Genomic DNA, 10659 nt, shown 5'->3' with positions numbered 1-10659 from the left:
AAGCAGCTGTCAGAAAGGCACAGGCAGATATGCATGCAGGAAGTAACCTCCTGAGGTACTGCTGCTGCACTGCCCATGACCAGGGGCTGAGAGCAAAGCCATGCACCAGCACATGCTAAGAAGCAAGCTGAGGGCTTAGAGGAAACAACCAACCTCCAAGATATTTTGAATTGTGAAACAATTTAAGCTACAGCCCAGAACAAAGACGTCAAAGTTATGACACCCTCATAAATCAGATTTAGTCTGGTCTGTCATGGCACAAGATTACAATGTCACACTTTCACAGAATGGTTAAAGATTGGAAAGGGACCACTGGAGGTCACCTAGCTCCCAGACATGCAAGGGTCCCCCAAAGCAGGTTGTTGAGGATTGTGTCCAGATACCTTCTGAATACCTCCAAAGAGGGAGACTCCACAACTTCTCTAGGCAATCTGTTCCAGTGCTTGGTCATCCACGCAGTAAAGTTCTTGCTCATGTACATCAGTTTCTGCCCGCTGCCTTTTGTACTATTGTTGGGCAAAACCCAACCAGAGCCTGGCTCCATCCTCTTGGCACTCTCCCTTTCAGATACTGATAGACTTTGATGAGGTTCCCCTCTCTGGCGTCTCTTCTCGAGGCTGACCGGGGACAGCACCCTCAGCCTTTCCTCATACATGAGATTCTCCTTAATCATCTTTGTTACTCTAAGCTGGACCCTCTCCAGAGGCTCCATGTCTCGCCTGTCCTGAGGAGCCCAGAACTGCACACAGCACTCCAGATGTGGCCTCCCCAGGGCCAAGCGAAGGTGCGGGGTCCGTCCCTCCCGGGGAGGCTCCGGCGGCCTGCGTGAGGGCCGGGCAGGAGCGGGGCGCGCCGGCTGCTCCCTCGCGGGGCCGCGCTGGGCTCGCAGCGCTGCGGCTGCCGGGCCCTCGCTCCCGGCAGGGCCCGGCCTGGGCCCCACCGCCCGTGAGGGAGCACCGGCCGCCAGACCCGCCTCCCGGGACACAGCCCCGCTCCCGCCCGACCCCTGCCCCGCTTACAACACCTCGAGCCATAAGTGACAGCTGGGCTTCGCAGGACCGAGCGCGATGGAAAAAGGGAATCCAGCCGAAATACACATGGCCTCACACTCCCAAGCTGTAGGGTGGTCTGATGAGAGCAAGAGCTCATCAAGACAGGCCCAGCCTAACCTGGGGGAGACCTGGGACAGAGGAGCTTGAATGTCCCATACCTGGGAAAGCAACAAAAAGCCTTAACCAAAAATTATTTAATTCGTTTATATTCAGCATAAGTTCTCCTCCCTACCTCCCCATGCCCTCCCCACGACCCCAGCCAGCCTGGGTTTTGTAGAGTAATTTTAGGGCTCCGTGTTTCTGACCAGATCTCATCTACTGTGACATGTGAAAGAGCCCAGTGAGTGGAAGGCTCCAGCCCACAGATAGCCAAGAAAATCTAAGATTTCCTTGCTGCTCATGCAGTTTTCTCAGACTGTTTGTCAAAAGTTATTGGTGGCTATTTTTTAAATGAAAGGAGTAGAGAGAAAATAGCTTTGCAGCATATTGGGCTAGCAGATTGTTCAGACTCTGTACAGGGACAATAAAGCTTTTAGGATCCTTTGATTGACATATATAATGAATGTAGCTGTCAAACTTTTGTGCAGCAATTTTATTTTGTATTGGCAAGCTATTTCACTGGCCAGGGTTTTGCATAAAAGGAATAATTCACATTGTTGTGGTGCTGCTATTTACAGAGCCTAGAGGACAGTGGCATCACTACAATATAAATATTAATATTCAAATTTCTTTTGAAATACATAATTCTGTATGCAACCTATCCTACGTGCACATCTTCACACAGGGAGAAAGGCATTGGTCTGCAGAGAGAAGGGGGCCTGGAGCCGCTGGGGGTTGTTGTTCATTCACTGATTCATTCTGTAGCCTTTGAAAAGCCACTTAGTTACTCTGCACTTTAATGTTTCTCTCTGTGGAGCAGAGAACAAAGCCTCAACACAAACTGCCATCACTGTTACCAGTCAGAGTGGCAGAGGTCACAGAGCCAGCATGGGGTCAAGGGGCTGCTCTGAGCAGCCCGTGTGTGCACAAAGCCCAGGACAGCTGTGCTCTTCTCAAACAGCTGCTTTCTCCTGCCGAAGCAGCAGCAGGATCAGCTTGGGCTACCTAAGACAGCAGTTGCTGCTTGCCCACTACCTTTCTTTGATTATGAACAATAACTTGCCAAGAAATCACTAGCCTCAGAGAAAACAGGCAGAAAGCAAACGAGAGGGCAAAGCAAAACATAAAGGAGAGAGGGGGGAAAAAAAAATCCATATAAACAAGGATGACTCTCACACTCTATTTGCTATGCAGTCAAGCCCACAAGTGGGTTGTGTATCTGAAGGTGGAAATACAAAGACATGTCCTGTTCCCTGGGGAAAGGTAAGCAACTTCTCAAATTATCTTTAGAGGCTGTTATTAGCCTTGCACTAGCACTGACATACCCTGTGCCCAAAGCCACAGCATGCACACACTGTATCCATAAAAAGAGATATTCACAGCTCTGCAGCTCATAGAAGTGCTGTGCCCGTGCTCTGGTACCAGTATCATTTAAAACAAAACAAAAAAAAAAGTTTGAGTAGCAAGTGAGCGCATGGAAAGGACTTGAACGGCAAGAATTTGGAAAGAGCATGGGAATCCAGCTTGGGGTGCTGAGGTCAATGGGCACACAATTTTTTAAGAGTGTACCAGGTTTGTTTGTTCAGTCATTCCTATATTCATTTTCAATTCCAGAGACAGGAGCTTCATGTCTAGCCCCAAAATAACAGCATTGTCTGAGACAAAGCCAACTTGGTAAGGGGTACCAGAGCTTTTCCCAGCCCATTTATGTAATAAAGCATTATATACAACTGTTGGAAAACATACCAGTTTAACAATTTTTTATATATGACTTTGGCCAGGTTTGCTCATCTTTGCCTCAGGGAAAGGGAACTGAAGCTTCTTTCCAGGGCATTGTTTCTCTAGGTGAGGCCTGATGGGTTTAGCATTTCAAAAGACTAGGAGTAGCCCCAATAAGATAAAGCCATTGAGGGAACATCACCAGAACAGATGTCAGCGGCCATCTAAGAACATCTACCCCTGAAGATCTAATTAACATCAGAAGCGAAGAAACACAGATCTAATAGGAGACCAGATACTAGGAACTACACAACTTGAGACCAATGAACACTGACCCAATTCGTTTCTATGAGTTTTGACTGTAAAAAAGATCTGAAAATTCTAGTAAAGGTCATGTGTCATGGAATGATTCTCTCGGCACACCCGGGCTATGTGTGGATGAGATGATTTCTGTGCTACATCCTGGCCAGAGAATAAAGTAGTGCCTTGACTCTCTAACATTAAAAATGTTGCTGGAGGCTTTTTTGTTTTTCCTGCAGTTTCGGTGACACAACCAGGAAGCAGAACAGGAGCTTTATGGCCCTGTTACTTGGGTCCTAAAATACAGAGAAAGAAGACAGGGCAGAGAGCAAAGAAGAAAAACAGAGCTTTGTCCTCATTCACATCATAGCCCTGTAAGGCTTTGACCAAAAGATATAACTGTATAGTGAAACATCTATGGGGGACTCTCTTGTCTGGCACAGAGGGGTTCTGCAGATAGACTTCCAGGGCAGGGAAAGAGTACCAAGTCGGCAACACAAATTACTTCAGGCCAAACTCCAATACATAACTATAGATTCCATAGATACATCCAGCCTTAAGCCCAGAAGCAATACAGGTGGGGAGAACGGAGCCTGGGTGATTTAAACTACGTGTTTAAGCAGTTCAAGGTAACTGGAAGTAGCGCTGGTGCCTCTGGGTTTCTCTGTTCATTATTTAAGGTGAACATAAAAACACAGAGTGCAGGAGCCCAAGGATGTTCCTCACTGGCTTCAAGCTGGCAGTTTCCTAAAAGCAGCGCTTGTTGCTTTCCTTGGTTTGCCGACCAGCAGTGCCACCTCCCCTCCCTGCTGCCATGGAGCTCAGCCTTCCCCAGTGTTAACAAAATGGCACGTTACTCTACTTGGCCAGATTTTAGCTCTGAGAATTTCATTCTGAACAGTTCAGCATCTGCTTTAGCCAAAACAGTTCCACTATTTCCAGGAATATTATTAAAGGAAAAATAGACTGCTTGGCACATGTTACATAAATTCAGGCAACCTTTTATATGAGGATCTCTAGCTTCAGAAGGGAAATTTTGAAATCTGGCAGAGAGGTGACCTTTGTGGTAGAAATGTGTCTATCCCTATTAAAACCTACCTAACTTTGGCCAGATTATAGAGCAGGGAAATACTGCAGTTAAGGGCGCAGTAAAGAGTTCTGAGAATTGCACTTACTTGCTGTTTCTGCTGTGGGCAAGAGGTCCCTTATCTCCTGCAGAGCTGCAGCTTGTGCTCCCCCACTACCTTGGCCAGTTATGGCTGCACAGGTCCTCCATGGCTGGATGACGAAATTACAGAGCCAAGGGTGAGCAGAGAGACCAGCATTCCATCTGACGTCTACATACATTCCCGTAATTTTCTGATACAGGACAGCCCCATCTGTCACACAGCCCAGGTTCAACGGCAGCATCGCGAGTGCTGCGCAGGCACGAGGGCACTGCAGAAAACAAACTGTGACCAAAAAAGTCAGGGCAATTACAATACATAGATGCACAGCTGGAAGAATTAATGTCAAGCAGACAATGGCATTACAGATGTCCCCTAACAATGAGGGCTTGAATCTGCTGTCTCAGTAAAACTCTCTAAATTAGGTTTGTGTGCAGCATACGGAGAGTTTCTGAAAGAAATATAAATATAGGCCATCATTCTGCAAAGCTTCACAAACCCAAACCCTTGCATTCAGGTGCCATCTCACTGACTTTGCTGCAAAATCAAGGCCATTCACGTTAAAAGCACAGACAAGAACATCTGCTCAAACTGAACTTGTAGAAAAAAGCCCCAGTCCTAGGTAAGGCAGAACACACGTGTTTTAATTTTTAAAGTCACTATGACACAGAGACTTGTTAAGAAATGCACGTGCTTTTAGATGTATAGGGCTGCTGGAAGGAAAGGCTGAAGTTTTTTTACAAATGCCTGTAGCTCATAGGTTAAGACTACCATCAGACCGATATCCTTCAACACTCCAACTTCAATACCAAAATTGTAAGAACCTCCTGCATTCCATTCCCTAGTACGGTAACAAGACAAAGTCCTCACCCACCCTGGATCGTCCAAACAATAGAATACAAGGTTGAAACGAGCCTTGTGGTTTGAGGGGCACCTTCTGCCCAAAAAGCCCAACTGTGCATCCAGATAAAAATGAACACCACAAATAGAGAGTACAAAAACCACGGAACACCGCTTCCAGCAGGCGCCCTCGTCGGTATTTAAAGGCGTGGCTCAGGCAACAGCAACAAAGCCCCGAGGCAAAAAGCCTGGGAGGTCGGGGTTGGGTTTTTTTCCATTCAAGCCACACGTGTTCCCCAGCGCCCATTACCGGGACTCGCTCCGGGCTGGCGCCGTTCCACGGTGCGAGGGGACCGGAGAAGCCACGCGACCCACGGCACCGGCGGCACTCGGTGCCCGGGGGCGGCCCCGCGCCGGGAGAGCCCCGCCCGCCCCCGGCACCTGGACAGCTCATCCTCTGCACCTGACACACTGGGGCACCGGGCTTTCCTTCCTATGGATAACAGGGGAGAACGAGGGGGGGAAAGGATGATGGACAGATGAGGGGGAGAGGGGGAAGAGAGGGGAGTCGGGTTGGGGAGCAGGGAGAAAGGAGGGCTGGGGGGATCGGGGATGCACAGGGGAGCTGGGAGAGAGGGTGGGAGGCACTGGGGAGAGGGTAGGAGGGAGGCTGGGAGAGAAAGGGAGAGTGTGGGGGAGAGAGAAAGAAACTGGGGGGGTCTCTGCTTTCCTACCCCCCCGCAGATCCATCACCTTCATCAGCAGCTTGGGCCAGAAGCGGGGAATGTTGTGTTTGCGGTAGTTGATATAGTGCTCAAAGGCCAGCAGATACATCTCCTGGCACTTCTCAATCTTCTCGACACAGATCAGCCCCGTCAGGTCTGCGGGAATCAGGGAATCATCAGGGGATTGTGGAATCATGGAATGGTTTGGGTGGGAAGGGACCTTAAAGCTCACTCAGTTCCACCCCCCTGCCATGGCAGGGACACCTTCCACTATTCCAGGGTGCTCCAAGCCCTGTCCAACCTGGCCTTGGACACTTCCAGGGATGGAGCAGCCACAGCTTCTCTGGGCAGCCTGTGCCAGGGCCTCAGCACCCTCACAGGGAGGAATTTCTTCCCAATACCCCATCACAATCTCCCCTTTTCAGTTTAAACCTCTCCTTGTCCTGGCACTCATTGCCCATGGAAGAGTCCCTCTCCCAATCCCATACCTGCAGGGATTCTCCCTCCCACAGGGCTGAGTGTCCCATGCACCCCCTGGGTGTTGGGGTGCCCACCCCACAGACCCACGTCAGCCTGGCAGGGGGCCCCAGGGCACCAAGGGGACCTGTGCTCCTGGGTACCAGGGATTGGGGTGCCCACCTCATGCTCCTGGGACCCCTCCCAGCCTGGCACAGCTGCCTGAAGCTCTGGGAATTGGGGTGCCCACTCCAAACCCCCCCAAAATCCAGGGGGGGCACGGTTTCCCACCCAACACACCCTGAAGATGTTGTGAGGCTCTGGCATCAGGGTGCCCACCCAACACACCCCCAAGACAGTCAGGACTCTGGGCATTAGGGTGCACACCCAGTGCACTTCCACGTGCTGGGGGTTGTGGGCAAGGGGGTGCCAACACAACAATCCCCGTGCACAGCCTCTGGGCATGGGGTGCCCTCCCAATTCCCCCTGAAGCTGCTGGGGATCTCTGGCATCAGGGCGCCCACCCAACACCTCCCCAGGACAGTGAGAACTCTGGGCATTGGGGTGCCCACCCAACACCCAACCCTGATTCCTCTGGCATGGGGTACCCACCCCATTCCCCCACTACTGGTGTGCACGCACACCTGAGGACATGAGCAGCACAGCCTGGAGCAGGGCCACCTCGGTGTCATCCAGGTTGAAGGCAGAGAGGGACTTGCCATGGTGGCATTGGGGAACGTGGTGTGGCCGTGTCACCCCTGGGACCCCCACAGCAGATGGGTCATTGGGGGGGTGTGGTGTGACTGTGTCCCCCGTAATGGACAGTGGGGTTTGGGCGTGCAGTGTGACCGTGTCCCACTCTGGGACCCCCACGGTGGACAGTGGCAGGGGGTGCAGTGTGACCCTGTCCCCCCTCCCTGAGACACCCCGGGGGGTGTGATGTGACCCTGCCCCCCCTCTGGGGCCTCCATGTCACCGGGGAACACTCGTGGCAGGGCCAGTGCAGCAGCCAGAAGAGGAAGCTGCGTGACAGGGCCAGTGACAGGGCCAATGGCAGGGCCGGGGCCACCCGCGGGCACAGCTGTCCCCTTCGGTCACTGCTCACCCCTGAACCCTTTAGGGGTGACCAGCTCAAGGACGCTGGGCAATGTCCCAACCCCCCTCGACTGCCCAAGGACACCGGTGACATCCCAAACCCTGGCACTGCCACCATGTGTGTGCTGAGTGTGTGAGTGCTCAGCAGATCCTGGCTAGGGCTGGGGGCCAGGGTGGGGGACCGAGATGGTGACAGAGTCCCTCCACTGCATCCCCTCACCAGGAATTTCCGCTTCTGCTTCCAGTGGCTGCCCTGGGCATTGGTGCTGCGGTGGGCTTCTGTCACAAGGCGGATCAGCTCCCACTCCTCGGCGCTGGGGCGATGCTGCAGGGACTTGATCATCTCCTCCTTCTGCTGCCACTCCCGGTTCTCCTCGATCAGCTTCCGCTTGGCTACCCGCTTCGAGTCATCCAGCACCACTGCCGGACCCCCAGCATCAGCCAGGATCCCCCCACATCAGCCAGGACCCCCCATCCATGCATCCCACAGCTGCAGCATAGCACCCCATGGTGACCCCCCCCAGCCTCCTCCTGTGGCTGCTCTGGGCATCCCAAATTGCCCCATAGCACCAGGACCCCAACCCACCTCCCAAAAGCCCCCCACTATCATCTGGGATGCCCCCCAGTCAGCTAGGACCCCCCATTCATGCATTCTACCCCACTGCTGCATCACATACCAGCCCGGTCCTGCAGCTGCTCCGGGTACCCCAATGTGCCCCAGGGTGTCAGGACCCCAACCTGCCCCCCAGCCGAGCCCCCCCACGCCCCCCAACTCACGGTCCATGGCCATGCCCACGGAGATGCACTTCTTGAAGCAGCAGAGCTGGCACTAGTTGCGGGTGATCTTGTCGATGACACAGGAGTAGGTGGGGTGCAGGTTCTTCTGGATGGTCCGACGGAAAAATCCCTGGGGAGGGCATGGGGGAGTGACCCAGTGAGCACTGCTGAGCCCCCCTAGCCCCCTGCCCCAAGTCACCTTGCAGCCCTCACAGGCGATGCAGCGGTAGTGGTAGCTGGCGGCCTTGTCCCCGCACACCACGCACTGTTCATCTTTGTCCAGGTAACTAGGGATGTACCCTGCGGGGACCCCCAGGTCAGGGACCCCCAGGGCACCCCAGAGCAGGGACCCCCGCAGCGGGGACTCATGGGGTGCTCCATGACAGGGATTCCCATGACAGGGACCCTCAGGGCACCCCAAGTCAAGGACCCCTGGAACACCCTGTAGCAGGGACCTTCCCACACACCCCACATCAGGGATCCTCCAGGAATCCTGAGTCAGGGACCCCCTTGCATGCCTCACATCAGGGACCCTTGGCACATGCAGCATCAGGGACACCCCACACACCCCATGCCAGGGACCCCCAGTAAGCCCTCCCCTCCCTGTGCCTCAGTTTCCCCTCTGTCTGCACCCACTGTCTGCCCCACCACTACCCCTGCCCTGGCACGGGAAGGGTTAACACTGGGGGTGTGTGGGGGGGTGCCTGAGCCCCCCGCGCCAATAAAGCCCCCATTATCCCATTATCTGGCCGGGAACCGGCAGCGGGGGGGTCCCTGTCCCCCTGGCACACAGAGACCCACTGTCCCTGTCATTGTCCGTGGTCCCCCCGCCTGGCAGGCCAGGAACCAGCCCCCCACCAGAGTCCCCCCAGCCTCCCCACCACCGACTGCTCAGGGAAACTGAGGCACAGATTGCCCATGATGCATGGGGCGGTCCCCAGCACCCTGGGCCCCTCATGTCCCTCCCGGGAGCCCACCCTTGTGTTTTGGGGGGGCTGGAATTGGGGATCCCCGAAGGGTGAGAGGGATGGGAAAGGGACCGGATGCCTGGGTCCCCCCTGCATGGAGCACCTGTAACTCAGGGGAGTGTCCCCAGCACCCCAGGACTGCCGCACCCACCCGGGATCCCACAAACCCAGGCGTGGGCACCCCTCGAGCCCACTCTGGCGCTCTGCAGGTGCCGGATGCGGGGGTCCCTGGGTGCTCCCTCCCTCCGGGAGCGGGGCGGGTGCAGGGGATGGGCGGGAGCCGGACGCTTGGGTTCCCCCCTGGCCCCCCATCGGGTCCCGCCGGCGCCGGCTGCTCCCCGCCGGGAATGGGGCAGGGCGGGGGGCAGTGCCCACAGGGCCCCCCTTATCGCCCACCCCAGGGCGCTGCCGCCCCAATGGCGGCACCCCGACCCACGAGGCGCCGAGGGGGATGTGGGGGACTGGGACCCCAGCAGACCCTGCAGGGATGTGGGGTGCAGGGGGGGACATGGGAGTGGGGTATCCATGGGACTCTGGGGTGCCTGGGGGACATGGGGACCTTGGGGTGTCTGCCAGGGACATGGGGTGTCCATGGGACCCTGGCGTTCCTGGGGTGCTCACAGGGGATAAGGGGTGTCCGTGGAACTCCAGGGGACCCGGTCGAGACATGAGGCATCCGTGGGACCCTGGGGTACCTGCATGGACACAGGAATCTTGGGGTGACCATGGGGGACAAGGGATGTCCATTGACTTTGGGGGACCCAGGTCATACATGGGGTGGCCAGGGGACCCTGGCAAGGACTTGGGGCCCCCAGGGTGCCTGCCAGGGACATGGGGTGTCCGTGGCACCCTGACTTGCCTGAAGAGACTTGGGGACCCCAAGATGTCCACAAGGAACACGAAGGGTATCCAGGGGTCCCTGGTAAGGACTCGAGGCCCCTGCAGTGCTCACACGGAGTGCCTGCAGAACCCGGCGAGCACATGAGGTACTCGGGGGACCCGGGGGTGCCCAGCAGGGCCATGGGGTGCCCGGGGGGGTTCGGGGGGTGCCGTGGGTCCCCGTACCTGACATGCTGCTCTTCACCAAACATTGGCTGCTCTTTCTTTTGCGCTTCCCATCCAGCCACCTACGGGAGGGGGGTGACAGGCTGAGAGGGTGCCCACGGATTCCCGCTGCACCCCCCCAAACTTCCAACAGCCCCCCAAAACCCCCCTCGAACCCCCTTCTCTGCTGGGAAATGGGCAGCCCCCACCCAGGGGTCCCAGTGCAGCGATGTCACAGGTGGGGTCCAGCCCGGGGGTGCGGGATGGGGGGGGTAGGAGAGGGCCCTGGGGACCCCCCCCACCCAGAACACCCCTGTCGGGACCCCCCCCTCCGGGACACGACACCGCCCTGGGGGGGCTGGGACCGAGCGGGGGAAGGGAAGGGAAGGGAAGGGAAGGGAAGGGAAGGGAAGGGAAG

General features: G+C 55.9%; 1 pseudogene; it reads right to left on the bottom strand.

Moving 5' to 3' along the window:
• Positions 1-974: 974 nt before the first annotated feature.
• Positions 975-10319, bottom strand: LOC138101039 (thyroid hormone receptor alpha-like; annotated as a pseudogene).
• Between the last annotated feature and the right edge of the window lie 340 nt (positions 10320-10659).

The sequence above is a fragment of the Aphelocoma coerulescens genome, unplaced genomic scaffold, assembly GCF_041296385.1.
Source record: "Aphelocoma coerulescens isolate FSJ_1873_10779 unplaced genomic scaffold, UR_Acoe_1.0 HiC_scaffold_184, whole genome shotgun sequence".
Lineage (NCBI taxonomy): Eukaryota > Metazoa > Chordata > Aves > Passeriformes > Corvidae > Aphelocoma > Aphelocoma coerulescens.
Note: the sequence above shows the minus strand (reverse complement) of the source record. Positions and strands in the feature narration are given on the sequence as shown.